This window comes from Rhinopithecus bieti, unplaced genomic scaffold (assembly GCF_001698545.2).
Source record: "Rhinopithecus bieti isolate Rb0 unplaced genomic scaffold, ASM169854v2 scaffold_24982, whole genome shotgun sequence".
NCBI lineage: Eukaryota > Metazoa > Chordata > Mammalia > Primates > Cercopithecidae > Rhinopithecus > Rhinopithecus bieti.
In genome coordinates this window covers 180,592-206,965 of record NW_016811565.1, presented here as the reverse complement: position 1 = coordinate 206,965, position 26,374 = coordinate 180,592, and the positions used below count along the sequence as shown (strand labels likewise).

The window sequence follows — 26,374 nt, the reverse complement described above, 5'->3', positions numbered from 1 at the left end:
TGTGTGTGTGTGCTCACCTGGAACACTGCACACACTTAACTCATTTATAATTTTTTTTGCAGCTCTATTTGGTTCTGTATATTTTAGTTATTACATTTATGTATCTATAAAAGAATTAGAGCCTGTGGTATTTTGCAATGCCCTCTTGTTTATGTATTATGAATTTTTTTTTTTTTTTTTTTTTGAGACAAGAGTCTCGCTCTGTCACCCAGGCTGGAGTGCAGTGGCGTGATCTCGGCTCACTGTAAGCTCCGCCTCCTGGGTTCATGCCATTCTCCTGCCTCAGCCTCCCAAGTAGCTGGGACTACAGGTGCCGGCAACCACGCCTGGCTAATTTTTTTGTGTGTTTTTTTTTAAGTAGAGACGCGTTTTCATCGTGTTGGCCAGGATGGTCTCGATCTCCTGACCTCGTGATCCGTCCGCCTCCGCCTCCCAAAGTGCTGGGATTACAGGGGTGAGCCACCGTACCTGGCCTGTGTATTATGTATAATTTTAAAGGTAAGATTTTAAAACTGTATTCATGTGAGTCTAGTAGGTGAAGTAATTTATTATTTTTAATTTTTTTTTCAAGCATATGCCCTCGTTTTGCTTAAGACCTCTGGCCAGAGCAGGGCATGGAATATTCCTTTTAAAAAGTAATACTGAGAAGATATGAAAAATGTGGACATGAGAATTTACTGTTGAGAAATGGCTGTAAAAGTGTGGATGAGTGTCAGGTGCACAAAGAAGGTTATAATGGACTTAAGTGTTTCACAATTATTCAGAGCAAAGTATTTCAGTGTGGTAAATGTTTGAAAGTCTTTTATAAATTTTAAATTCAAACAAACAAAATAAGACATACTGGAAGAAAACCTTTCAAATGTAAAAAATATGTCAAGTCATTTTGCATGCTTTCACACAAAACCCAACATAAAAGCATTTATACTAAAGAGAAGTCCTACAAATGTAAAAAATGTGGAAAAACCTCTAATTGGTCCTCAATTCTTACTAACGATAAGAAAATTTATACTGAAGAGAAACCCTACAAATGTGAAGAATGTGGCAAAGCTTTTAGGCAACACTCAACCCTTACTACACATAAAATAATTTGTGCTGAAGAAAAACTTTACAAATGTGAAGAATGTGGCAAAGCATTTACCTGATTCTCAACCCTTACTAAACATAAGAGAATTCATACTAGAGGGAAACATTACAAGTGTGAAGAATGTGGCAAAGCATTTTTCTGATCCTCAGACCTTACTGAACATAGGAGAGTTCATACTAGAGAGAAGCCCTACAAATGTGAAGCATGTGGTGAAGCATTCATTCAGTCCTCAACCTTAACTAGACATAAGAGGATACACACTGGAGAGAAACCCTACAAATGTGAAGTATGTGGCAAACCTTTTAGCCAAAACTCAAACCTTACTATACAACTTTTAGCCAAAACTCAAATTTTAGTATACATAAGATAATTCATACTGAAAAGAAACTCTACAAATGTGAAGAATGTGGCAATGCTTTTAGCCGGTCCCCACACCTTACTACACATAAGGTAATTCATACTGGAGAGAGACCCTACAAATGTGAAGAATGTGGCAAAGCTTTTAGCCAATCATCAATCCTTACTAGACATAAGATAATTCATACTGGAGAGAAACCCTACAAATGTGAGGAAGGTGGCAAATCTTTTAAACTGTCTTCAAGATTTACTAAACATAAGGTAATTCTTACTGGTTTAAAACCCTACAAATGTGAAGAATGTGCCAATGCCTTTTTCTGGTCCTCAGCCCTAACTAAACATAAGGAAATTTATACTTGAAAGCAACCTTGCAAATGGAAAAAAATTGGCAAAGCCTTTAGTCCTTACAACTTAATACACATAAGATAACTCATATTGAAGAGACATATTACAAGTGTGAATAATGTGTCAAAGCCTATAAAAAGTCTTCAGTTCTTAACAGACATAAGATTATTTATACTGGAGAGAAGCTTTACAAACCTGAAAGATGTGCCAATGCTTTTGACAACAACTTAAGCTTTTCTAAACATAAAGTCATGCTGCTGAGAATCCTAGAAATGTGAAGAATGTGGCAAAGCCTTTAAATGATTGTCACACTTGATTTTAGGTAAGGTAACTCATACTGGAGATAATTATCAGTGTGAACAATGTGGCTGAGCTTCTAACTAATGCTCACACGTTATTGCACAGGAAAGCATTTATACTTGAGAACAAATGTGCAAATATAGATAAAGTAAAAAAGCCATTAATACCTGTTCACATCTTACTCAAAATCAGAGAGTTCATACTAAATAAAAGCATTAAAAGTCTAATTACTGTCAAAAGATCTATTATAAAATATGTCTTTAAAGTGCAGAAGAGTATTTATTTTTAAAAAGCATTACAAATATAAATACGGTTGTAATACCTTTACTTGTATCAGAGATCTTATTGTACACATTTTGTGTTAGGGGAAAACCCTGAGGCAGTTGTTAAAATTTTGTTCAACATCAGGGAGTTTATATTGAAGAAAACCCTGCAAATGTAATAAATTTGAAAAAACATTTTTTCAAAAACTACAAATTGTAAAACACCAAAGAGTTTATGCTAAAATATACTTTTGCAGATGCAGTAAATATGAAAGATATATAATCCAAACTTATCTGTATAAATATCAGAATAATCCACAGTAGAAATATCTAGGACCACTCAATCTTTAGACACTATAGTAAATCAGAGTGCTGAGTGTAAAAAATAATACAAAACTAAAGTTGTGTAAACATTATTTGTATATAACTTTAAAAGAAGTAGAATATTTTTTGGAGAGTTATAATTACATTCAAATTATACTCTTTATGAAAATACAGGTATTTTTAAAAAGTGGATAAGAGTTAAACTCTTAAATTACTTCATGCTGTTCCATCATTCCTGGTGTATTCAAATGTGAAAGCATGTGACTAATTGTTGCTGGATAAAATATATGGGAGATTCTTGTTTATTAGGTAAGCATTACTTATAACCTTTTCTATGGAAAGGTAAGGACATTAAAATGTAAGATGGATAATGAAAATTTAAGTAGAGAGGCTCTTTGTGGTTAACTTATAGTATTGAGTGATACATGAGGTAGGTGTTCAGAGTAATACTCTTCTGCACTATTATGAAAGAAAAACATTCTTAATTTTAGTTAAAATTAGGTTAGTAATGTTATTAATTGTATTTTTGTGGAATATTATGCAGTATATTTTAAAATTATAAATTATGTGTGAAATTAACTTTTCAATTCCACGTTTTTAACATGTTAAATACTATCATGAATCCATTGAAATGTTATTGTACCACTAACTTTAACCTATTCCATCTTACTCAAGGGTGTAGGTAACAATACATTATTTGGTAAGATAATGGACTGACATCGCTAGTAATCTTTTTTGCCGGTAACTTTAAATGGCCAATAGTTTGAAAATATTGTTCCTATAGGTTATATTTTCTTATTTTCACATTTAAATTTGTTTTCTTAATTTCTGTGGATATATAATATGTGTATATGTTTATGCCATACATGCCATATTTTAATACAGGAATTTTAATAAGGGGCCTAATTTACTAGAAAACAAAAATTCTCAGAAATGGTGAAAGCAAATTATGCTCTTTGCTTTGTATTGAATTTATTACTGTGCAATCTTTTGGCTCAGAGTTCAGAATCTCCCCATGCAAATTCTCTGTTTTAATTTGACTGGTACTCATGCTAGTCCCATAATATTCTCTGCTTGTTTGTTTAATAGTTTTTGTTTTGTTTTGTTCTTGTTTTTTTCTTTTGAGATGGAGTCTTGCTCTGTCTCCCAGGCTGAAGTGCAATGGTGAGATCTTGGCTCACTGCAACCTCTGCCTTTCAGGTTCAAGCAGTTCCTCTGCCTCAGCCTCCCAAGTAGCTGGGATTACATGTGCCTGCCACCATGCCCAGCTAATTTTTATATTTTCAATAGAGACAGTGTTTCACCATGTTGGTCACGCTGGTCTCAAACTCCTGACCTCAGGTGATCAATCCACCTCAGCCTCCCAAAGTGCTACAATTACAGGTGTGAGCCACTGCACCCAGCCTGTGTAATGGTTTATGAAGTATTCATTATGTGAACTGGTCTGTAATTACAAGAATAATTTTTTTAAAATTTTATTGTTCCATAAGTTATTGGGGTATAGGTGGTATTTGGTTAGATGAGTAAGTTCTTTAGTGGTGACTTGTGAGATCCTGGTGCACCCATCACCCGAGCAGTATACACTGCATCATATATGTTGTCTTTTATTCCTTTCCCTTCCCACTCTTCTCCCCATGTCCCCAAAGTCCATTGTATTATTCTTATGCCTTTCCATTCTCATAGCTTACCTCCCACATATCAGTGAGAACATATGATGGTTGGTTTTCCATTCCTGAATTATTTCATGTAGAATAATAGTCTCCAATCTCATCCGGGTTGTTGCAAATGCTTTTAATTAATTACTTGTTATGGCTGAGTAGTATTCCAACATACACACACACACCCATACACACACACACCACAGTTTCTTTATCCACTCATCGATTGATGGGCATTTTGGTTGGTTCCACAATTTTGCAATTGTGAATTGTGCTGCTAGAAACATGCATGTGCAAGTATCTCTTTCAAATAATGACTTATTTTTCTCTGTGTAGATACCCAGTAGTGGGATTGCTGGATCAAATGATAATTCTGCTTTTAGTTCTTTAAGGAATCTCCAGTTTCCCATAGTGACTGTACTAGTTTACATTCCCACCAGCAGTGTGGAAATGTTCTTTGATCGCTGCATCCACACCAACATCCACAGTGTTTTGATATTTTGATTATGACCATTCCTGCAGGAATAGAGTGGTATTGCATTGTGGTTTGATTTGCATTTCCCTGATCATTAGTGATGTTGAGCATTTTTTTTAAATACGTTTGTTGGCCATTTGTGTATCTTTTGAGATTTGTCAATTTTTTGATTTTTTTCTTACTGATTTGAGTTCGTTACAGATTCTGTATATTAGTCCTTTGTCAGGTGTATAGATTGTGAAGATTTTCTCCCACTCTGAGTTGTCTGTTTATTCTGCTGACTGTTCCTTTTGCCATGTCAAAGCTTTTTAGTTTAATTAGGTCCCAGCTGTTTCTTTGTTTTTACTGCATTTGCTTTTAGGTTTTTGGTCATGAAATTTTGGCCTACCAATGCCTAGAAGAGTTTTTTCAAGGTTAACTTCCAGAGTTTTTATAGTTTCAGGTCTTAGGTTTAAGTCCTTAATCCATCTTGTGTTGATTTTTTTTATAAGGTGAGAGATGAGGATCCTGTTTCATTCTCCTACATGTGGCTAGCCTATTATCCCAGCACTCTTTGTTGAAAAGTGTGTCCTGTCCCCACTTTATGTTTTTGTTTGCTTTGTTGAAGATCAGCTGGATGTAAGCATTTGGGTTTATTTCTGGGTTCTCTGTTCCACTGGTGTATGTGCCTATTCTTATACCAGGACCATGCCATTTTGGTGACTATAACCTTATAGTATACTTTGAAATCAGGTAGTGCGTTGCCTCCACATTTGTTCTTTTTTCTTAGTCTTGCCTTGGCTATGTGGGCTCCATATGATTTTTTGAATTGTTTTTTCTAACTCTGTGAAGAATGATGGTGGTATATTGATGGGGATTGTGTTGAATTTGTAGGTTGCTTTTGGCAGGATGATCATTTTCACAATATTGATTGTACCCATCCATGAGCATGGGATGTGTTTCCATTTGTGTGGTCTATGATTTCTTTCAGCAGTGTTTTGTAGTTTTCCTTCTTTTGGGTCCTTCATTAGGTATATTCCTAAGTATTTAACTTTTTCAGCTGTTGTAAAAGGGGTTGAGTTATTGATTTAATTCTCTGGTTGCTGTTCGTGAGTAGAAGAGCCACTGATTTGTGTATGTTAATCTTGTATCCAGAAACTTTTCTGAATTTTATCAGTTCTAGGAGCTTTCTGGAGGAGTCCTTAGGGTTTTCAAGGTAAATTATCATGCCATCAGTAAACAGGGACAGTTTGACTTCCTGTTTACTGATTTGAATGCCTTTATTTCTTGTCTTATTGCTCTGGCTATGACTTCCAGGACTATATTGAAGAGGAGTGGTGAGAGTGGGCACCCCGGTCTTGTTCTGGTTTTCAGAGGGAATGCTTTTAACTTTTCCCCATTCACTATAATGTTGATTGTGGGTTTGTCATAGATAGCTTTTATTACATTAAGCTGTGTCCTTTTTATGCCAACTTTGCTGAGAGTTTTAATTATAAAGGATGTTGGATTTTGTTGAATGCTTTTTCTGCATCTATTGAGATGATCGTGTGATTTTTTTTTTCAGTTCTGTTTATGTGGTGTATGGTTTGTTGACCTGCGTGTGTTAAACTATCCCTGCATCCCTGGTATGAAACCCACTTGATCATGATGGATTGTCTTTTCGACATGTTGTTGGATTTGGTTAGCTAATATTTTGTTAAGGATTTTAGCATTAATGTTTATCAAGGGTATTGGTCTCTAGTTTTCTTTTTTGGTTGTGTCTCTTCCTAGTTTTGGTATTAGGGTGATGCTGGCTTCATAGAATGAATTAGGGAGAGTTCTTTCTCTATCTCGTGGAATAGTGTCAAAAAGATTGGTACCAATTCTTCAAATATCTGGTAGAATTTTGCTGTTAATCTGTTGGATTCTTTTGTTGCTGGTAATTTTAAATTAGCATTTTAATCTCACTGCTTGTTATTGATCTGTTCAAGGTATCTAATTCTTCCTGTTTTAAGCTAGTAGGGTTGTATTTTTCCAGGAATTTATCCATCTCTTCTACATTTTCCAGGAATTTATCTATCTCTTCTACATTTTCTAGCTTATGTGTATAAAGGTTTTCATAGTAGCCTTGAATGATTTTTTGTATTTCAGTGGTGTCAGTTATCTTGTTTCATTTCTCTCTGAGGTTATTTGGATTTTCTCTCTTCTTTTCTTGGTCAATTTTGCTAATGATGTATCAATTTTTATTTATCTTTTCTAAGAAGCACCTCTTTGTTTCATTTGCCTTCTGTATTTTTTGTTTGTTTGTTTCAATTTCATTTAGTTCTATTCTGCTCTAATCTTGCTTATTTCCGTTTTCTGCTGGGTTTGGGTTTGGTTTGTTCTTGTTTCTCTAGTTCCTTGAAGTGTGACCTTAGATTGTCTGTGCTCTTTCAGACTTTTTGATGTAGGCAGTTAGGGCTATGAACTTTCCTCTTAGCACCACCTTTGCTGTATCCCAGAGGTTTTGATAGGTTGTATCATTATTGTTATTAAGTTGAAGAATTTTTTAATTTCCATATTGATTTTGTTTTTGACCCAATGCTCATTAAGGAGCATGTTATTTAATTTCCATGTAATTTGCATGTTTTTGAAGGTTCCTTTGGGAGTTGATTTCCAGTTTTATTCCGCTGTGGTCTGAGAGAGTGCTTGATATAATGTCAATTTTCTTAAATTTATTGAGGCTCATTATGACTGTCTCTGCTGATTCAGGCAGGGTGTCAGGGAAGTGAGGGAAAGCTGGCAGTCACAGGCCTCACTCAGCTCGCATGGAAACCAAAAGGCCGGTCTCCCACTGCACCCCTCACACCAGCCCCAAGTCTGTTTCCATGTGGAGGGTGAGTTGGGCTTGAAAATTACCCCAGGCTTTCTGTTTCTCAGTGTGGTAAAATAAAAGGGCTTCAGTTCTTCCCCACCTGTGAAGTGTTTAAGCCAGATTCATGCTTTCCCCCAAGCTTTTGCCAGGAGGCTTCTTGTACCATTCAAATTGTTATGAAGTTCAGCTAGGTAAGTCCTTCTCCCCTTGGAGTTTTACCCCCTGCTCCTCTGTCCTTCCCCTTCCCCCACCGATGGATCCCTGTGGTGCCTGGCAGGAATGAGCTCCTTGGGGATTCAGCGAGCTCCCAGGGCCTCCCTGTTGCCTCCTGCACTCCTGTATTTCACTCAGCTTGGCTCTCTAACTTGACTCAGCTCCAGGTAGTAAGGAGCTTCTCCCACAAACAGACTTTCGGTTTCTCCAGTGGGGTCGTTGTGTTCAGGAGAAGAGGGTCTCCCTTTCCCACTTCTGCAGTAGTGGCACTCACTGTGTTTGGGGTGTCTGTCGGGTCCTGCAGGAACAGTCTGCTTCCTTCAGAGGGTTATCCTGATGCCTTTAAAGACACATTCTGAAGATGAAGGTTGTGATTTGTTCAGATACTGTCTCCTGAGAAGGAATCAGAGAAGAGAGAAAAAATGGTTGATTCTCAGATGAATGTGTCCCAGGTCAAAATTGTGTCCACATTTTCTTCTAGAATGTCATGTATTTACAGTTGCAATCATTTACGTTTCTACTTTTGATGCTTTTGCCTAACAAGATTATTTGAACTACCTTTTTCTTCTCATGACAGTGAAATGACCTCATTAGAATAATTCTTCCCTATGTTTCAGAACCTTATCTTTATTCGCTCCATCCAGGCTTCTTATATATCGCAAGTAATACTCACCTTGAATTTATACCGTGAGATATTGAAAGTATTCCCCTTGTTGACAGATCAGCCTGGGCAGGTGAAGATATAAAACATTCTTATTGGGGATGGTGCTGGGTCCTCAGATATCAGTGAGGGAGAAAACTGCACACTTAGGTTCCATCTGAATGCTCCGTCAGCTCTATGAATAGCATCATTTTTAAATGCACACTTAAAAAAGATGCAATTAATTGCCTGGAATAATTTAGAAAGATATGTAAAGGAATTAATTCAAAGAAATGTGCCTTCTAGAATGCTAAAGAGAGAGTATTTAGATACACTATTAGAAATTACAAAACATGGGCCATGTGCAGTGGCTCACACCTGTAATCCCAGTACTTTGGAAAGCCGAGGTGGGTGGATCACCTGGGATCAGGGGTTAGAGACCAGCCTGACGAACATGTTGAAACCCCATCTCTACTAAAAATACAAAAAAAAAAAAAAAAATTAGCTGGACATCGTGACACGTGCCTGTAATCCCAGCTACTCAGGAGGCTGAGGCAGGAGAATCACTTGAACCCAAGAGGCAGAGGTTGCGGTAAGCCAAGATTGCACCATTGCACTCCAGCCTAGGTGACAACAGTGAAACTCCATCGCAAAAAAAAAAGACAAAATATGGACAACACATGTGGCTTGAACTTTATATAAAACATGTTTTTTATGATTAGATTCAGATTATGATTTATGTTTTTTTGGCCAGTAATCTCACAGAAGTCATGTTGCAGACGCCTATATGTATCAGCACCTGATACCAATCTGTCTCATTAATTTTATTTACCTGGTTAACGTGTTTTCTCAAGAATTCATCACTATAATGTTTCTTTTAAAAAACTGTATTATTTGGGAGGCCAAGGTGGGTGGATCACGAGGTTGGGAGATCGAGACCATCCTGGCTAACATGGTGAAACCCCGTCTCTACTAAAATTACAAAAAATTAGCTGGGCATGGTGGCGGGCCCCTGTAGTCCCAGCTACTTGGGAGGCTGAGGCAGGAGAATGGCGTGAACCTGGGAGGCGGAGCTTGCCGTGAGCCGAGATCACGCCACTGCACTCCAGCCTGGGTGACAGAGTGAGACTCCATCTCAAAAACAAACAAACAAACAAAAAAACCCAAAAAACTGTATTTAACAGGTACTTTGGAGAGACTTTCTGACTAATGTGCATAAACAATCACATTTAATCTAAAAGCTCTCCTGTCACACCAAGTGTCAGGTTCCAGCCCAATCTGAGGTCTGACAGGAGTGGGTGAGTGATTGGTGGGTTGCTGGAAAAACACTCATGGAATTGTGGGCGATTTTGAGATGGCTTTATTCCATAGGCACAACAAGCCTGGGCGTGAGCCCTGTGTACAGAGTAAGCAGCTTTCTGTCTCCCTCCTGTCCACCTGTCTGTGTACTCCTTACACTCAGTAGTGGCTGAGAGCTAAGTGTGAGCTTATACAACCAGGTTACATATTAGCAGAATTGAGCACTTGTGTTCCAAACTCACTGAGTCAGGCTGAAGCAGATGTTTACCACGGCCTATTCTTGACCACTGCACATCCATTTATCTTACACCCTTTTTCTGAATAGTTTCTCTTTGTTTATACTTTGCTTTAGAAAATGAAGGCTGTCATTTTTGTTTCCTAGTAATATACACTTGGATAAAACCCAGGTTCTATCACTTACTAGATGTTTTACAAAGTATTTTCCTTAAGCTAGAATGATTGACATCATTGGTGAGTTCTTTTGCAATACAGAAACTCAGGTCTCATCCCACATCTCTTGAATTAGAATATGTCTCTCTGTGAGAATAAATTTTCACCAGATTTCCTAATACACCCTAAGGCTTCCATTTTCTCCCTTTGTAGTATGATTTTGGGAGTTTTTGCTCCACATACATTATTTTTAGATCAACCCTTTTAAGGAAAACTTGAAGGTTTATTGAAATAGAAAAGAAAATCCTCAAGATGTTTTATCTTAACAGGAACCATCCCCTTTTTTGAGGTAATCTGCATCCTTCACTCTAGATTAATGATAATTCTAGAAATTCAGTGGCATTAAATATTGTTGCCCAAATAATAAAATCCAATATCCAGCACCAACTTTAAATTCAATAGTATTGAATAGTAGAGCTAAGGACCCAGAAATGTAAAATATGTTCTAAATATTCTAAAGTTTCTGTCAGAAAACAGTATTTTGGAATTAAATTTCTAGAATCTTTCATAATATTCTCTCCTCTGTACTAAACATGGTACTAGGATGGTAACTGGAGAATCCCAACAAATCATGTTAACTTTTTTCTAACAAAATTAGGCCTTGGTGTCTCTGAACTTGATCTGATCTCCTGCCTTGAGCAAATAAAAGAACCCTGGTATGTAAAGAAACATGAGACAGTGGTCACTCAGACAGGTATGCATGACAGAGATATAAAGGTCAAAAAGAATTCCAGACCTTACAATGTGGTATGGGATGTTCTGTTTCAATGGAAAGGTTTCCTAAAAAGCCATGTTGTTTTTTTCCCTAGCTCTTATATAGGAACATCTTTTTTTCCCATACCGTTAAATTCTCTATGCACTCTACTTCCTATTTAGTGATTTTCCTTTGAGATTACCATGAGAGCTAAAGTCCTCTTTATGGCTTATAAGGTACTTCATGATACGCCTGCCCATTCCATTTCTTTGGGGGGAATATAAGAATATCTCTGACTATTTTTGAGAAACTGCATGTTGATCATTTGTTAGGTTTTCTTTTCCTATCATGTCTGAAATGTGTGAGAGCAGTGGTGATATTAAGATTTGTTTCAGAAATCTCAGGAACATCAATGACATGTTACTTGTTATTTCTCTATATTGTCTTGTCTTTTTTTTTTTTTTTTTTTTTTTTTTTTCTTTTTTTTTGAGACGAAGTTTCACTGTTGTTGCGCAGGCTGGAGTGGAATGGCATGATCTCAGCTTACTGCAATCTTTGCTTCCCGGGTTCAAGCGATTCTCCTGCCACAGCCTTCCAAGTAACTGGCATTACAGGCATGCACCACCACACCTGGCTAATTTCGTATTTTTAGTAGAGACAGTTTCTTCATGTTGGCCAGCCTGATCTCCGACTCCTGATCTCAGGTGATCTGCCTGCCTTGGCCTCCCAAAGTGCTGAAATTACAGGCATGAGCCACCAGACCTGGCCTCATTTTTCCTTCTTGATATTAGCAATCCTAACAGATTTTGAAGTGATAGCTCATCATTGTTTTCATTTGCAGTTGCCTGTTGGTAGGTGATAGGACTTTTTTATATATCTATTGAGTCATTTGTATATAATTCACTGGCAAAGTATTTCTTCAGTGTTTTGACTATTTTTTAGTTGGTTTATCATTGTTATTATACTTGTCTTTGCTTTGAATTTTCTATGTATTTTGAATTTTAAACTTGTACGTATGGTTTGCTATTGTAAGCATGCTGCAATAAACATGCAAGTATAGGTATCATATTCATATAACAAACTATTTTTTTGGGTAGATACCCAATGATGAAATTTCTGAATCAAATGGTAGTTCTATTTTTAGCTATCTGAGATTGAGCATTCTTTTCATATGCATGTTGGCTATTTGTATGTCTTTATTGAAAATGCTTAGTAATGTTATTTGCCCATTTTCAATGGGATTTCTTACTATGTTTTAGTTTGAGTTATTTATAAATTCCAAATATAAGTGTCATGTTGGCACATAGTTTGCAAATATGTTCTTTTATTCTGTAGATTGTCTATTTACTCTGTTTTATTTGCTGTGCAAAAACTTTTTAGTTTGAATCCAATTTGTCATTTTTTTATAACGATGATACAATAAATAATAACGGTTTTCTTTGTTGTGTTCATGGCTAGTTTTGGTAGCAGGGTGGTACTGACCTGAGAGTGACTTAGGAAGAATTTCATTATCCTCAATATTTTGGAAGAGTTTCAGGAGCATTTGGTAGAATTTTTATACATTTGGTAGAATTTGGCTGTGCGTTTATCTAGTTCTGAGCTTTTCTTTTTCAAGACATTTTTTATTACTGGCTCAATCATGGTACTCATTGGTTTGTTCAGGTACTCAGTTTCTTCCTGGCTCTATCTTGGGAGGTTTATGTTTCCATGAATTTCTTCATTGTTTGTAGGTTTTCAGGTTTATGAGTGTCTAGTTGTTTATAATCATTTCTAGTGATCTTTTGTATTGCTGTTGTATCCATTGTAATGTCTATTCTTTCATTTCTGATTTTACTTATTTAGATTTCTATTCTGTTTGTGGTTATTCTAGCTAGCAATTTATCAATTTTGTCTTTTGAAAAGCAACTTTTGATTCTGTTGGTCATTTTATTGTTTTGATATTTATTTCATTTGGTTCTGTTCTGATTTATGTTACTTTTTTTCTTCTTCTAACTTGGAATTTGGTTTGTTATTAATTTTCTAGTTCCTTGAAGTATGATGTCAGGTCCTTAACATGTAAGCTTTCTACTTTTTTGATGCAGACATTTAGGCTATAAACTGCCCTCTTAGTACTATATTTGCTGTATCTGACAGGTTTTATTATATTGTGTTTCTCTTTCCATCTTTTTTTCCACACATTTTTAATTTTCATCTTAATTTTCTTTTTGAGATGAGTTTTACTCTGTCACCCTGGCTGAAGTGCAGTGGAACAGTCTTGGCTCACTGCAACCTCTGCCTTCCAGGCTCGAGCAATCTTTTTATCTCATCCTCCCAAGTAGCTAGGACCTTAGGTGCACAGCACCACACCTAGATATTTTTTTATTTGTTTGTAGCGATGGGGTTTTTGCATGTTGCCCAGGCCACCTCAAACTGCTGACCTCAGGTGATCCACCTGCCTCAGCCTCCCAAAGTGCTGGGATTACAGGTGTGAGCCACCACCCGTGGCTGGTCATCCTCATTACTTCATTTACAGTGACTCTTTAGGAGCATGTTGTTTTAATTCTTTGTAAATTTATAGTTTCTGAAATTTCTCTTGATATCAATTTGTAGCTTTATTCTACTATGGTCTAAGTAGGTAGTTGATATAATTTTGATTTTTGGGAGTACTTTGTTGATTTGCCAACTTTCCTATCTCAATGGTCTCTCTAATGCCATGAGTAGAATGCTGAATTTCTCCACTATTATTGTGTTATTGTCCATCTCTTTCTATAGGTTTAATAATATTTCTTTTTAAAGTCTGTTTTATTTGATTTACGTACAGATACTGCTGTTTTTGGTTTCTGTTTGTGTTAATATCTTCCCCCCTTTCCTTTTAATTTATATGTATCTTACAGGTAAGGTGAAATTCTTGTAGGCAACACAGAGTTGGATCATTTTTTCTTATTCATTTCATAAATATATACATTTCAATGAAGGTTTTAATTGATTTATATTCAAGGTTATATTAATATGTAAAGCTTTGTTACTGTCATAATGTTAATTCTTTTCTTGTTCTATTTTTTCTTTTATCTATTTATCTTTGTGGTTTAACAAAATTGTATCCTGTTGTGATTTATTTATTTTTCTCTTTTGTTTTATAAGGCCTGTTAGTTTTATACTTTTATATGTTTTAATGATGATGAATATCAATCTTTTGTTTTTATATTGGAAATCCCTGGAACATCTTTTGTAGGCCCAGTCTGTTGGTGGTTAGTTTCCCCAGCCTTTATTTGTCAGGGTAAGACTTTATTTCTTCTTCACTTGTGAAGGTTTGTCTAGCTTGATGTAAAATTTTTGGCTGGCATTTTTCTTTCAACACTCTAAAAGTACCATCCCATTCTTTTCTGGCCAGTAAAGTTTCTGCCGAGAAGTCTGCTTTTAATCTGATGTGGTTCTATTTATAAATGACTAGATGCTTTTCTTTTGCTGATTTTAGAATTACTTCTTTCACTTTGACTTTAGATATTCTGATTATTATGTGCCATATTGAGGTCTGTTTTGCATTGTATTCTGCTGGTGATTGCTGAATTTCCTGTATATGTGTGACTAATTCAATTGCTAGAGTTGGGAAGTTCTCATCAATTTTTTCTTAAATAGGTTTTCTAAACTTTTGATGCTTTTCTTCCTCAGAAACACTGATAATTTTATTTAGTTACTTTATGTAGTTGCAAATATCGCAAAATCTTTGTTCGTTCTTTTCATTTTCTCCTTATTTTATGTGAGTAGATTATTTTAAAAGACCTGTTAAAGGTCTGAAAATTCTTTTATGCCTGTTTCAGTCTATTATTGAAATTTTGAATGTATTTTCTTTTCCTTTAATAAATCTTTAAGTTCCACAATTTTTGTTTCTTTTTTTTTAAATATGTCTATCTCCTTGATACACTTCTTACTCATACTCTAAATTTGTTTATTTATATTTGTATTGTTTTTCAGATTTCTCTTGCATCTCTTTGTATTGGGGGAACCCGCCCCCAGTATTTCAACATAGGTTCTTTGTATTTTCCGTAAGTGTCAGCTGGTCTGAGAAATAAAGAGAAAGAGTACAAAGGAATTTTGCAGCTGGGCCGCTGGGGGTGAGATCACATATCGGTAGGACCGTGATGCCCACCTGAGCCACAAAACCAGCAGGTTTTTGTTAAGGATTTCAAAAGGGGAGGGGATGTAAGAACAGGGAGTTGGTCACAAAGATCACATGCTTCAAAGGGCAATATCAGAAACTCCTGATAAGAGTCTATGTTCAGCACTGCATGTATTGTCTTGATAAACATCTTTTTTTTTTTTTTTTTTTTGAGACAGAGTCTCACTCTGTCGCCCAGGCTGGAGTGCAGTGGCCAGATCTCAGCTCACTGTGAGCTCCGCCTCCCAGGTTTATGCCATTCTCCTGCCTCAGCCTCCTGAGTAGCTGGGACTACAGGCGCCCACCACCTCGCCCAGCTAGTTTTTTTGTATTTTTTAGTAGAGAGGGGTTTCACCATGTTAGCCAGGATGGTCTCGATCTCCTGACCTTGTGATCCACCCGTCTCAGCCTCCCAAAGTGCTGGGATTACAGGCTTGAGCCACCGCGCCCAGCTGATAAACATCTTAACAGAAAACAGGATTCGAGAGCAGAGAACAGGTCTGACCAAAAATTTACCAGGCTGAAGTTTCCCAATCATAGTAAGCCTGAGGGTACTGCAGGAGACCAGGGTGTATCTCAGTCCTTATCTCGACTGCATAGGACAGACATTCCCAGAGTGGCCATTTGTAGACCTCCCCCCAGGAATGCAATTCTTTTCCCAGAATGTTAATATCAATATTCCTTGCTAGGAAAAGAATTTAGCGATATCTTCCCTCCTTGCAAATCTGTTTATAGGCTCTCTGCGAGAAGAAAAATATGGCTATTTTTGCCCGACACCACAGGCGGTCAGACCTTATGGTTGTCTTCCCTTGTTCCCTAAAATCACTGTTATTCTGTTCTTTTTCAAGGTGTACTGATTTCATATTGTTCAAACACACAAGTTTTACAATCAATTTGTACAATTAACACAATTATCTCATGGTCCTGAGGTGACGTACATCCTCAGCTTGCGAAGATAACAGGATTAAGAGATTAAAGTAAGACAGGCATAAGAAATTATAAGAGTATTATTTGGGAAGTGATAAATGTCCATGAAATCTTCACTATTTATGTTCCTCTGCCACAGCTTCAGCCGGTCCCTCCATTCGGGGTCCCTGATTTCCCAGAGCATCTCTCCCTTTCTTTTTATATAAATGTGCCATGGCGATGAAGGCTTGTTCATTCTCTTGATTTTGACGCAGGATTCTTTGACTGGTCTGGTAAACTAAACCAATTAAACAGAGAAACTTAATTCCAAAATTTACTACAGTGGAGCCCCTAATAGACTTAATCCAAGTTGTGGGGTTTAGTCCAGAAAGACTTTCTGCCACCTGATCTAACACCTCAGCTCCAGGCACAATGAATAAATGAGCTTGAGAGGCTTCAAAAATTTGTTTCTTTGATTTAGTTATATCTGAGGATAAATTATCTTCCCTACCCGGAAGATGTCCCTTGACCATTTCCCATGAATGATCAGTCTTGTTGTAGGAATATAGTGTGATACAGAAATCAGAAGTATTCCAATCATGCTGCATTTGCATGTGATGTTCAAGACTCTTTAGCTGATCCCCAAGCCAAATAACCAACTGTCTTAAATCATTAATTTGATTAGCTAATTTTGATCAATGACTTGTTGAGAATTCGCTTGCCAGTCATTAACAAAATGAGCTGTTTGAATAGATTGGTGTAACGCCACTCTGGGAGTGGTGGCCAGTGCAGTAACTATAATTACACCCATGATCACAGTGATTAAAGTGAAAACAAATCTCTTAGCGCTTTTGAGAATTCGTTGTAACACTTCACTAAATGTACTGAGGGGGAAGATTCCCAAGGTCTAGGTAAAGTTTCCGGTATCCAGATTCCTTCTTGAACTCGAACCAACAATACACTTTTCCTGGAGTCAAAACGGGAGTTAATACAAGTGTATAGATAGCAATTAATACATTGGACAGTTTGATTGTTTGTCCAAATTTTGATATTTTCCACTAACAGCATGTAAGGAGGCTTAACACAAGTCTGTATAGGAATAGTCAGGTTGGAGGTAAAGCAGAATGTTTGAATCTACTTTGATAGGGAGGGGAGCGGTGGTGGCAACACCCAATGTTCTCCACTGTAAAGAAGCAATCCAAGGTGCCCAGGGATGCTGAAGAGGTAGAGGGGCGTACCTGGGTTGAGAAGAATTATCATAATGTCAATTGGAGTCCCATAAAGGAGGATTGGCATGAAAAAGAGGAAAAGAGTTTAAAGGGAATTTATCATGGGGTTCAGAATCACTGATGTGAGGAGTGGCAGTGGTGGCAACAGACAGAAAAGTTTCCCCTTTCCATACTCACAGTCCGGACATGGCAATAGCCAATTTCCAAAGTTCTGGGTGTTTTGGGCTCAGAATAGGGAATATCATATGAGGCCTCAGGGGGGTAGTGCCCTTATCTTCCCATTTTAAGGGAAAGAATGAGCTGAACCTCCTATGCAAAGTAGAATGATGATCCTCATCCTTCCAATAAGAAATAAAATAAGTAGCCTCCAGGCATTCCCTTCTGCCAGAGGAGCAATTGTTTTTTAAGTAACCTTTTGGTGTCCAGTCTGTTACTGAACCACATGAGTCATCTTTTAATACTACTGCATGTGAGTTAACACAATCTTCCCAAACTAAAGTTTTAGATGGACCCTCAAAATTTTTAGGATATGGTTTTCCTACAAGTTTATATTGAAAGTATGGGGTATCTCCTATTGCTCCCCTTTTCATTTGTCTTAAAGGAGAAAGGGAGAGGCCGGAGACCAAATGTCCCGATTCTCTTGTAGCTAATCTCTCCGGAAGATAAGCAGCCTAGACTTGAGTTAGTAGATGGATACAACCAGGTGCATGTCCAAGGCATGGAAGAGGATATTTATAACTTATAGTAACATTAAATGCAGTGCCTTCTCCTCGTTGGGCAGGGCAATGGTCATCTGTAGATCTAGGCATCCACACACTATCATTAGTATAGATTTCTGCAGGAGCATCCATCGAGGTGAGAAGTTGAATGAGTGGAGGAAAAGGCACATAAGCCCAATAAGAATAATTTTGTGTAGCAGGTAAGTCAGTGTGAGGGGAAATTGGTGAGACAGAAAGTATAAAGAGGAGAAATATTAAATAAAACCTATTGTAAGCAAGATCCAGTGCTGAAGGAGGAAGAGAAGAACAGAGGGATGTCGTTTTTAGGCTAATAGAAATGGTGAGATTTTTAGGTTTAGGAGAAGTGGGATTAGTTAGGGGGGACTCCATTGCCATTAGGGAGGATTGAGCCAGACCCATTTTGATTTGGCCTGCCAGTTTCTGAGGAGTTGGCACAGATCTCACCAGGTATTAGGGTGGTCTCTGACACAGACATCTCTTCCCTGTGGTTTTCATTGTCAGTATTCACACGAAGCTTAAGTCTCCTGGTGGGCACCCAGACAGGGGATTGATGATCTCCTGGTGAAACACAAGCATACCCTCTTCCCCACGTTATAATTGTTCCAGGTTCCCAGGTATTGGTCTTGGGATTTTTCCATAACACTGGCTTGCCTTCATTTAGGGAGAATTTTTTTGCCTGTATAAGGGCATTCAGCTGCAGTCACAGTATTGTCTTTAGGAACATTTAGAAAGTTTAAAGTAAACAATGCTAAATGTAATTGAGAGTGCTGGGAGTGGTTAAATTATGTTTTTATTGTTTAGATTGTTTGGACAATTGAGTTTTTAAGGTGTGATTTGCCCATTCCACAACAGCCTGTCCCTGAGGATTGTAAGGGACTCTGGTAATATGGGAAATTTCCCATTGTTGCATAAATAAATCAAAATCCTTACTAACATATCCAGGGCTGTTGTCTGTTTTTATCTGTTATGGAAGCCCCATAACTGCAAAGCAAGAATACAGATGTCTTTTAACATGGGCTGTGCCTTCTCCTGTTTGGCAAGTAGCCCAAATAAAACCTGAAAAGGTATCTACAGAAACATGTACATATGAAAGTCTGCCAAAGGAGCTAACATGAGTCACATCCATTTGCCATAAATCATTAGGAGTTAGGCCTCTGGGATTAATGCCAGGTTCCTGATTTGGAAGTACAAAAACTTGGCACCTAGGGCAGCAGTGGACAATAAGCTTAGCCTCTTTCCAGGTGAGAGCAAATTTGTCTTTTAATCCAGCGGCATTGACATGAGTGAGATTATGGAACTCGAGAGCTCCTTGGGTTGCAAAAGAGACCAAACAGTCGACCTTTTGGTTACCAGCAGACATGGGTCCTGGTAAAGTGGTATGAGATCTAATATGTGTAATATAGGAAGGGTATCTACATTGGCAAACCGCCTGCTGTAACCTTGAAAATAAAGAAGCCAATTCAGAATTATCAATGTTTGATGGTAGCGGTTTCTATATTTTTAGTGGCATGTATAACATAAACAGAATCAGAGACAATATTTAAAGGTTTGGGGAAATCCTGTAAGGCAGTAATTATTATTAAAAAATTCTGCCTTTTGAGCAGATGTATAAGGGGTAGAAATAAGCTTGTCTGTAGGACCCACATAACCAGGATTTCCGTTACTGGAGCCATCAGTGAACACTGTAACGGCCTCAGGAATGGGATGATCTTTGGTCAGTCAAGGGACCACCCAATAAGTCATTGTTATAAAGTCAAACAATTTGTTTTTTGGATAATGATTGTCAATAACACTGATAAAATCAGCCAAGTGAATTTGCCACAGTATGGAATGTTGAAAAGCAGTCTGAACTTTGAGCCGATTTAAAGGAACACAATTAAATTCGGATCAAATCCAGAAATTTTAAGTATTCTACATGGGGCTTGTCCAATTAGGGTGGCTATTTGGCCCAGATAAACAGAAAAAGTTTTTGACACAGAATGAGGAAGAAAACACCACTCCACTAAATCATTATGTTGAACTATTATCCCAGTAGGGAAGTGCAATGAATTGAAAACTAGAAGCTGAAAAGGCTGAGACAGCTGTATCCCAGACAACTGGGCAGTTTGGATTCTTCTATGAATTGCAGTTCCAATGAAGCCTCAGGTGTCAAAGTCCTGGGACTGTGGAGATTGGAATCTCCACGCAGCATAGAAAACAAGTTAGCGCATATGTTGGAATGCCTAAAGTAGGTCTTAAATAATTAATGTTACCCAAAAGTTTTTGGAAATCATTTAAGGTTTTCAAAAAATCTCTCCTAAACCGAACATTTTGAGGTTGAATACATTCTTTATCAACCACCATTCCTAAATATTGAACAGGAGTGTTCTGTTTAATTTTATCCTGAGCAATGTGTAATCCAGCCTCTGCACACAGCAACTCAAAAATTGGTAACAATTAATTCTTTTATCAGTGGGGGCAGCAATTAACATAACATCAATATAATGAAGTATATAGGCCTGAGGAAATTGAGCTCGAACTGGTGAAAGCACCTGTCCAACATAAAGCTGGCAGATGGTAGGGCTATTCAGCATTCCCTGAGGAAGTGCTTTCCATTGATAATGAGCTGCAGGCTCCTGATTGTTGATAGATGGTACAGTAAAGGCAAATTTTTCACAATTCAATTTATGTAAAGCAGTATGAAAGAAACAGTCTTTAAGATCAGTAACTGTGAGAGGCCAATTCTTAGGTAATAAAGCAGGGGCAGGTGTGTGGGGTTCTATGGCTCCCATAGGTTTAATTACAACATTAATGGCCCTTAAATCAGTTACCATACACCACTTGCCTGATTTGTTTTTCACTAGAAACACAGGAGAATTCCAGGGGGAAAGAGAAGGTTCCACATGTCCAAGTTGTAACTGTTCAGAAACCAATTGAGTTAAAGCCTCCAGTTTTTCTTTAGAGAGTGGCAGCTGATCAAGCCAAACAGGTGTTTCCAATTTCCATGTAAAGGAATAGGATTAGAAGGCGTGGCAGTGGCTGCCATTAAAAAGGACAACCTAAACCAGCCCCGTCTTCTTTTACAGTAACTTGAAGAGGTTTAGTAATTCCTTCATGTTTTGGACCAAGACCAGGTCTGGGAACAAACTCCATGTTTTTCATTATATGTTGACTGGGAGCACTGTAAGAGTTATGTGGAATATTAATTTCAGACTCCCATTGTGCCAGCAAATCTCTACCCCCAAAATTAATGGGGATTGGTGTGATATAAGGCTGAATTGTACCCTTTTGACCATCAGGGCCAGTGCAAGGCAAGATAAATGTGCTCTAGTGAACTTCATCAGCTTTTCCAACACCTACTAGTCCCATGTTAGTGGGATGTTTAAGCCAGGAGGAAGGCCATAAATTACAGGAAATAATAGAAACATCAGCCCCAGTATCTACTAGGCCCTCATACTTTTTTCCTTGAATGTGTATGGTGCAGGTGGACTGTTGTTTAGAAATTACATTAATCCAATAAGTGGCTTTTTCACCACTGGAGCCCATCCCAGGCCCCTGTGTCTTATCTCCCTTGTTTTAAACAATATTAGGTAGTAAAAGTAATTGAGCAATTGACTCACTGGCCAGAATGGAAGCAGGAACCTTGGCAGACACCATAAGTTTAATCTCATTAAAGGAATTAGAATTAATGAGACCAGTATGAACGGTGATTCCTTTAGCAGAGGTGAATGCCCTACTTAACACCACGCCCACAAAACCTTGAGGTAAAGGGCCAGTGACCCCCATAGGGACAATTAAAGGCAAAGAATTAGGTAGTAAATTTAGAGGAATGATACTACAGAGATCTACCACCCCACCCCCTACTGTGGAGGTGGACAAGCATTGTACTGAGACAAGAAGAGGCTAGGACCCATCCCGGTTGGCTGTAGGTAAATTTGTGCTGGGGGCTATGCTGGGACTGCTTGAAGTGGAAACGCAACATTGGTCTGAGTCTGAGGTGTCCCATTTGATACTGGGGCCTGGGACTGGCCCCGCTTTCCATTTCCCTGGTTCTGTGGCAAGGGATTTCCATCTACGTCAGACTTAGAGTTGCAAGTACTTGCCCAATGTTTACCTTTACGATCATGTGGGCAAACAGTAGTGGCAGCATTTGGTTGTGTTTGTTGAGCTGGCTTGGCTGCTTTTAACTTTTTGACAGTGCAATTTTTTTTTAGTATGACCAAGTTGATCGCAATTATAGCAGGCTCCAAGAAAAAAATCAGTTGAGCCAGTTTGATTGTTGTCCTTCATGGCCCGTGCCCACAGAATAGCTTTGTGGTCTTTGATCCAATGCCTTCACAAGCTTTAATATATGAGGCAAAACCTCATGATCAGGTAAATTTTGTCATTGGATGGAACGCATGGCCATTTTACACTCATGGTTCACATTCTCAAAAGCTAACATACAAAGTAGCATACCTTGAGCATGCTCATCAGAGACAGATTTTTGAACAGCATCTTGTAATTTAGCCAAAAAATCAGGATATAATTCATTGTGACCCTGTTTAACATTAGTAAAAGAAACAGGAGCTTGGCCTGGGGCACATAATTTATCCCAAGCTCTCGTACAAACCTTTGTTACTTGTTCCATGGTGAGAGCATCAAAGCTTAATTGAGCAGTAGTATCAGAGTAATTATCAGAACCTGTGAACTGGGCCTAAGGAATTAGAATGCCTTCAGCCCGATTTAGCTGAGCCTGCAGATGGGCCTCCTCTGACCACCAGGTACGGAATTGTAAATGCTGAGATGGAGTTACAACAGCTTTTGCCAAAATGTACCAGTCTAAAGGAAGCAAAATGACCTCAGTACAAAGAGTCTGTAATACCATTTTAACATGGAGAAGTGGGACCATACTGAGTACAAGCATCCTTGAATTCTTTTAAAATGGTAAGATTGAGCAGTGCATATTGACGCACTTCTATCCCTTGAGCATTAGGAGGTTCCAGCATGACCACATAAGCCCACGCCTCTAATCCACTTGTTTGTTTGTTTTGGTGTAATAAGTGTTGCATGGAAGTTTCGAGAGCAGGCACGTGAGACGGAGTCAGCATAGAAGTGACAGGAAAAGCATGTGTAGATAAGGGAAACTGAGGTTGAGGAAGTCAGACAGATATGAGAGTGTGAGAAAGGGGCATTGGGGGAGTAGAAGAGGCAGAAGCATACTAGTGATTATTGGCATCTATGCATGAAGAAGCGTGCAGAGAAGCAGGTTGAATGGATGGCAGAGTGACCAGATAAGGGACCAAAATGACAGGAGGGTGAGGGTCTGCAGTGGATGGGGGAGGGCCTGCAGAATTATAGGTAAATTGTAGTTTGGTCCCAAAGCCGTTAGGTGGCTCCGGAGGCAAAGACTGCAAAGGTTTGGCAAGGGATGAATTAACATAGATATGGTCCTGGCCTGTCCAAGTTGGGGCCGTGGGAGCTACAAGTATTGGCTCTTCATGAAAAGAAATAAGATCATCAGGAGGTGATATTAAGCCAAAGTACCCAGAGTTAGATATTCAATCCTCAACGTTGTCAGGTGGGGAAGGAGTAGGCGAAGAGAGAGGCTGAGCAAATAATGAAGGCCGAGTGGGAGAGGAAAGCTGAGGACAAGGTAGAGGGTCACCAGATTCAGAAAACTATGGTAACTGTAGGGGGTCATGGGATTGGTATGTCATTAGGATGGCACATACCAAGGCCAAATCACCCCAAACAGTGACGGGAACATAATTTCCCATTGGGACCAGTTTCCAGAATTTTGCACTAACATGATCCCATAGTTCCACATCTAACGTTCCCTTTTCAGGAAACCAAGGACAGTGTTCTTCCAGTGCCCTGAATAGGATGACCATATTTTCCATGGGCACTCAAACTCCTCCCTGTTTTAACAGGAGTTTAATATAGTAGAGATAATATAGTAGAGATAAGCATAATGTTTAGACTCCGTGTGACCCATAGTTACCCCAGACAATACACAGACAACTCACCAATCATCAGGAGCCAAACAAGCGTTTCTGTGGACTGGACCGATGAACATTTCTCCGCACCTACCAAAGGGAATTGGGTTCCCACATGCACTTAGGAAAAAGAAAACCATGTTGGCATGCCAGATACCAGGGGAACTCGCCCCCAATATTTCAATGTAGGTTTTTTCTATTTTCCATAAGTGTCGGCTGCTCTGAGAAATAAAGAGAGAGTACAAAGAGAGGAATTTTACAGCTGGGGCACCGTGGGTGACATCACACATCAGTAGGACCATGATGCCCACCTGAGCCACAAAACCAGCAGGTTTTTGTTAAGGATTTCAAAAGGGGATGGGGTGTAACAACAGGGAGTAGGTCACAAAGATCACATGCTTCAAAGGGCAATATCAGAAACTCCTGATAAGAGTCTATGTTCAGTGGTGCACATATTGTGTTGATAAACATCTTAACAGAAAACAGAGTTCGAGAACAGAGAAGTGGTCTGACCAAAAATTTACCAGACTGAAGTTTCCCAATCCTAGTAAGCCTGAGGGTACTGCAGTAGACCAGGGTGTATCTTAGTCCTTATCTCAACCGCATAGGACAGACATTCCCAGAGTGGCCATTTATAGACCTCCCCCTAGGAAAGCAATTCTTTTCCCGGAGTATTAATATCAATATTCCTTGCTAGGAAAAGAATTTAGCGATATCTTCCATACTTGTGCATCTGTTTATAGGCTCTCTGCAAGAAGAAAAATATGGCTCTTTTTGCTCGACCCCGCAGGCAGTCAGACCTTATGGTTGTCTTCTCTTGTTCCCTAAAATTGCTGTTATTCTGTTCTTTTTCAAGGTGCACTGATTTCACATGTTTATAATCAATTTGTACAGTTAACACAATTATCACAGGTCCTGAGGTGATGTACATATAATATACAGGTGTACATATAATATACATATAATATAATATAACAGGATTAAGAGATTAAAGTAAGACAGGTGTAAGAAATTATAAGAGTATTATTTGGGAAGTGATAAATGTCCATGAAATCTTCACAATTTATGTTCCCCTGCCACAGCTCCAGCCAGCCCCTCCATTTGGGGTCCCTGAGTTCCTGCAACATCTTTGAGCTTCTTTAAAATCTATATTCTGAAGTCTTTTTAAAGTCATTTCAATAAATTTTTTTTCTTAGAGTACTGAACAATTATTGTGTTTCTTTAAAGGTGTCATAAACCTCGTTTTTCTGTGTTTCCTGTGTCTTTCTGGGACTTTATACTGATTTCTGCAGATCTGGAGAGACAATGGCTTCATTTTATTTTAGAATTTACATTCATTGGAGAAAGCTCTTTTTTTTTAATTGAAGTTATTACCATGATGTTTATTGCATAGAATCATTTGGCTTTACTTTGGGGTCTGTGCAGTGGGAAAGACTGTATAAGTTTCTTGAGTATAAGCAAATATATATACACACACACGTATATTTGTCTGTGTATGTGTATATATGTGTGTGTGTATACATGTGTGTGTGTGTGTGTATATATACACACATATGTTTTACTGCCTTAGGAATCATCTTTTCTCTTAGGTTGATTTTTAATTCTAAGTCTCAGAAAACAATTAATTTGTCTTTGTTGTGTTGGTCATTGAAAGCCAGCACACCTGACCTGAAAGGGTGAGAAGGTTGGGTGTGGGGTGGGTGATGAGAAATTACTTAAAAGTTTTAATGTACATTGTTAGAGTGATGGATACCCTAAAGTCCTGACTTCACCACTGTGCAGTCTATGCACATAACTAGATTACACTTGTACCCAACACATTTGTATAGACAAATTAAAAAGAACCACTAGAGTTTGCTATCTTGCTTATTCATGCATACAAATACATTATAAATGTTTCCCATGACTATTATTGATACAGGAGTTAAAAAGAAATTATTTAGGCAGATAGTGAGTGTAAGGAAGTCCTTGGTAAATTTTCCTTTTAATAAAAGCAACAAACAAATTATTTCTTTTTTAAGAAAGAGCAGCCTGTAAAATCGAGATGCAGAAATAGATAACCAAGCTGGAAGCTTGCATGAATAAATGCCAGCAGCCGTGCCAATAGGAAAGGAGCTACCTGTAGACTATGGATGTTCAAAATGGTGGCTCCATCTTCCCTTTTCTTTGTAAACCAGATGTAGTGTAAGAAGCAGGCAACAAGGTGCTGGCAAATGCTCTATTTGCATAATAGAAGATTAGGGTGGGGCAGCCAGCTTCCTCATGCACTGTGTAAATGTCCACACCTGATCCAACCAATCTTTGAGTCCTATGTAAACTAGACTCTGACTCCTGAAGCCAGTCTGTAAAATCCAGTGTGCTTCGCTGAAGGCAGGAAGTCCCACTGGGGTGCCCCACCCACTCTTTCTCAGGAGATTCAGGAGAGAGAGCTATTCTCCTTTCTTTTGCCTATTAAATCTCCACTCCTAAACCAACTTCTTTTTTTTTTTTTTT

General features: G+C 38.2%; 1 long non-coding RNA gene and 1 pseudogene across 1 annotated transcript in view; both read left to right on the top strand.

Moving 5' to 3' along the window:
• The first annotated feature begins 687 nt into the window (after positions 1-687).
• LOC108543497 (zinc finger protein 431-like) lies at positions 688-2,237 on the top strand (annotated as a pseudogene).
• A 384-nt stretch (positions 2,238-2,621) lies between these two features.
• LOC108543507 (uncharacterized) overlaps positions 2,622-26,374 on the top strand; it is a 42,726-nt gene continuing 18,973 nt past the window's right edge. Inside the window, exon 1 of the long non-coding RNA XR_001889594.1 lies at positions 2,622-2,982. This is a non-coding gene — a long non-coding RNA (uncharacterized LOC108543507). The remainder of the gene's footprint in view (positions 2,983-26,374) is intronic.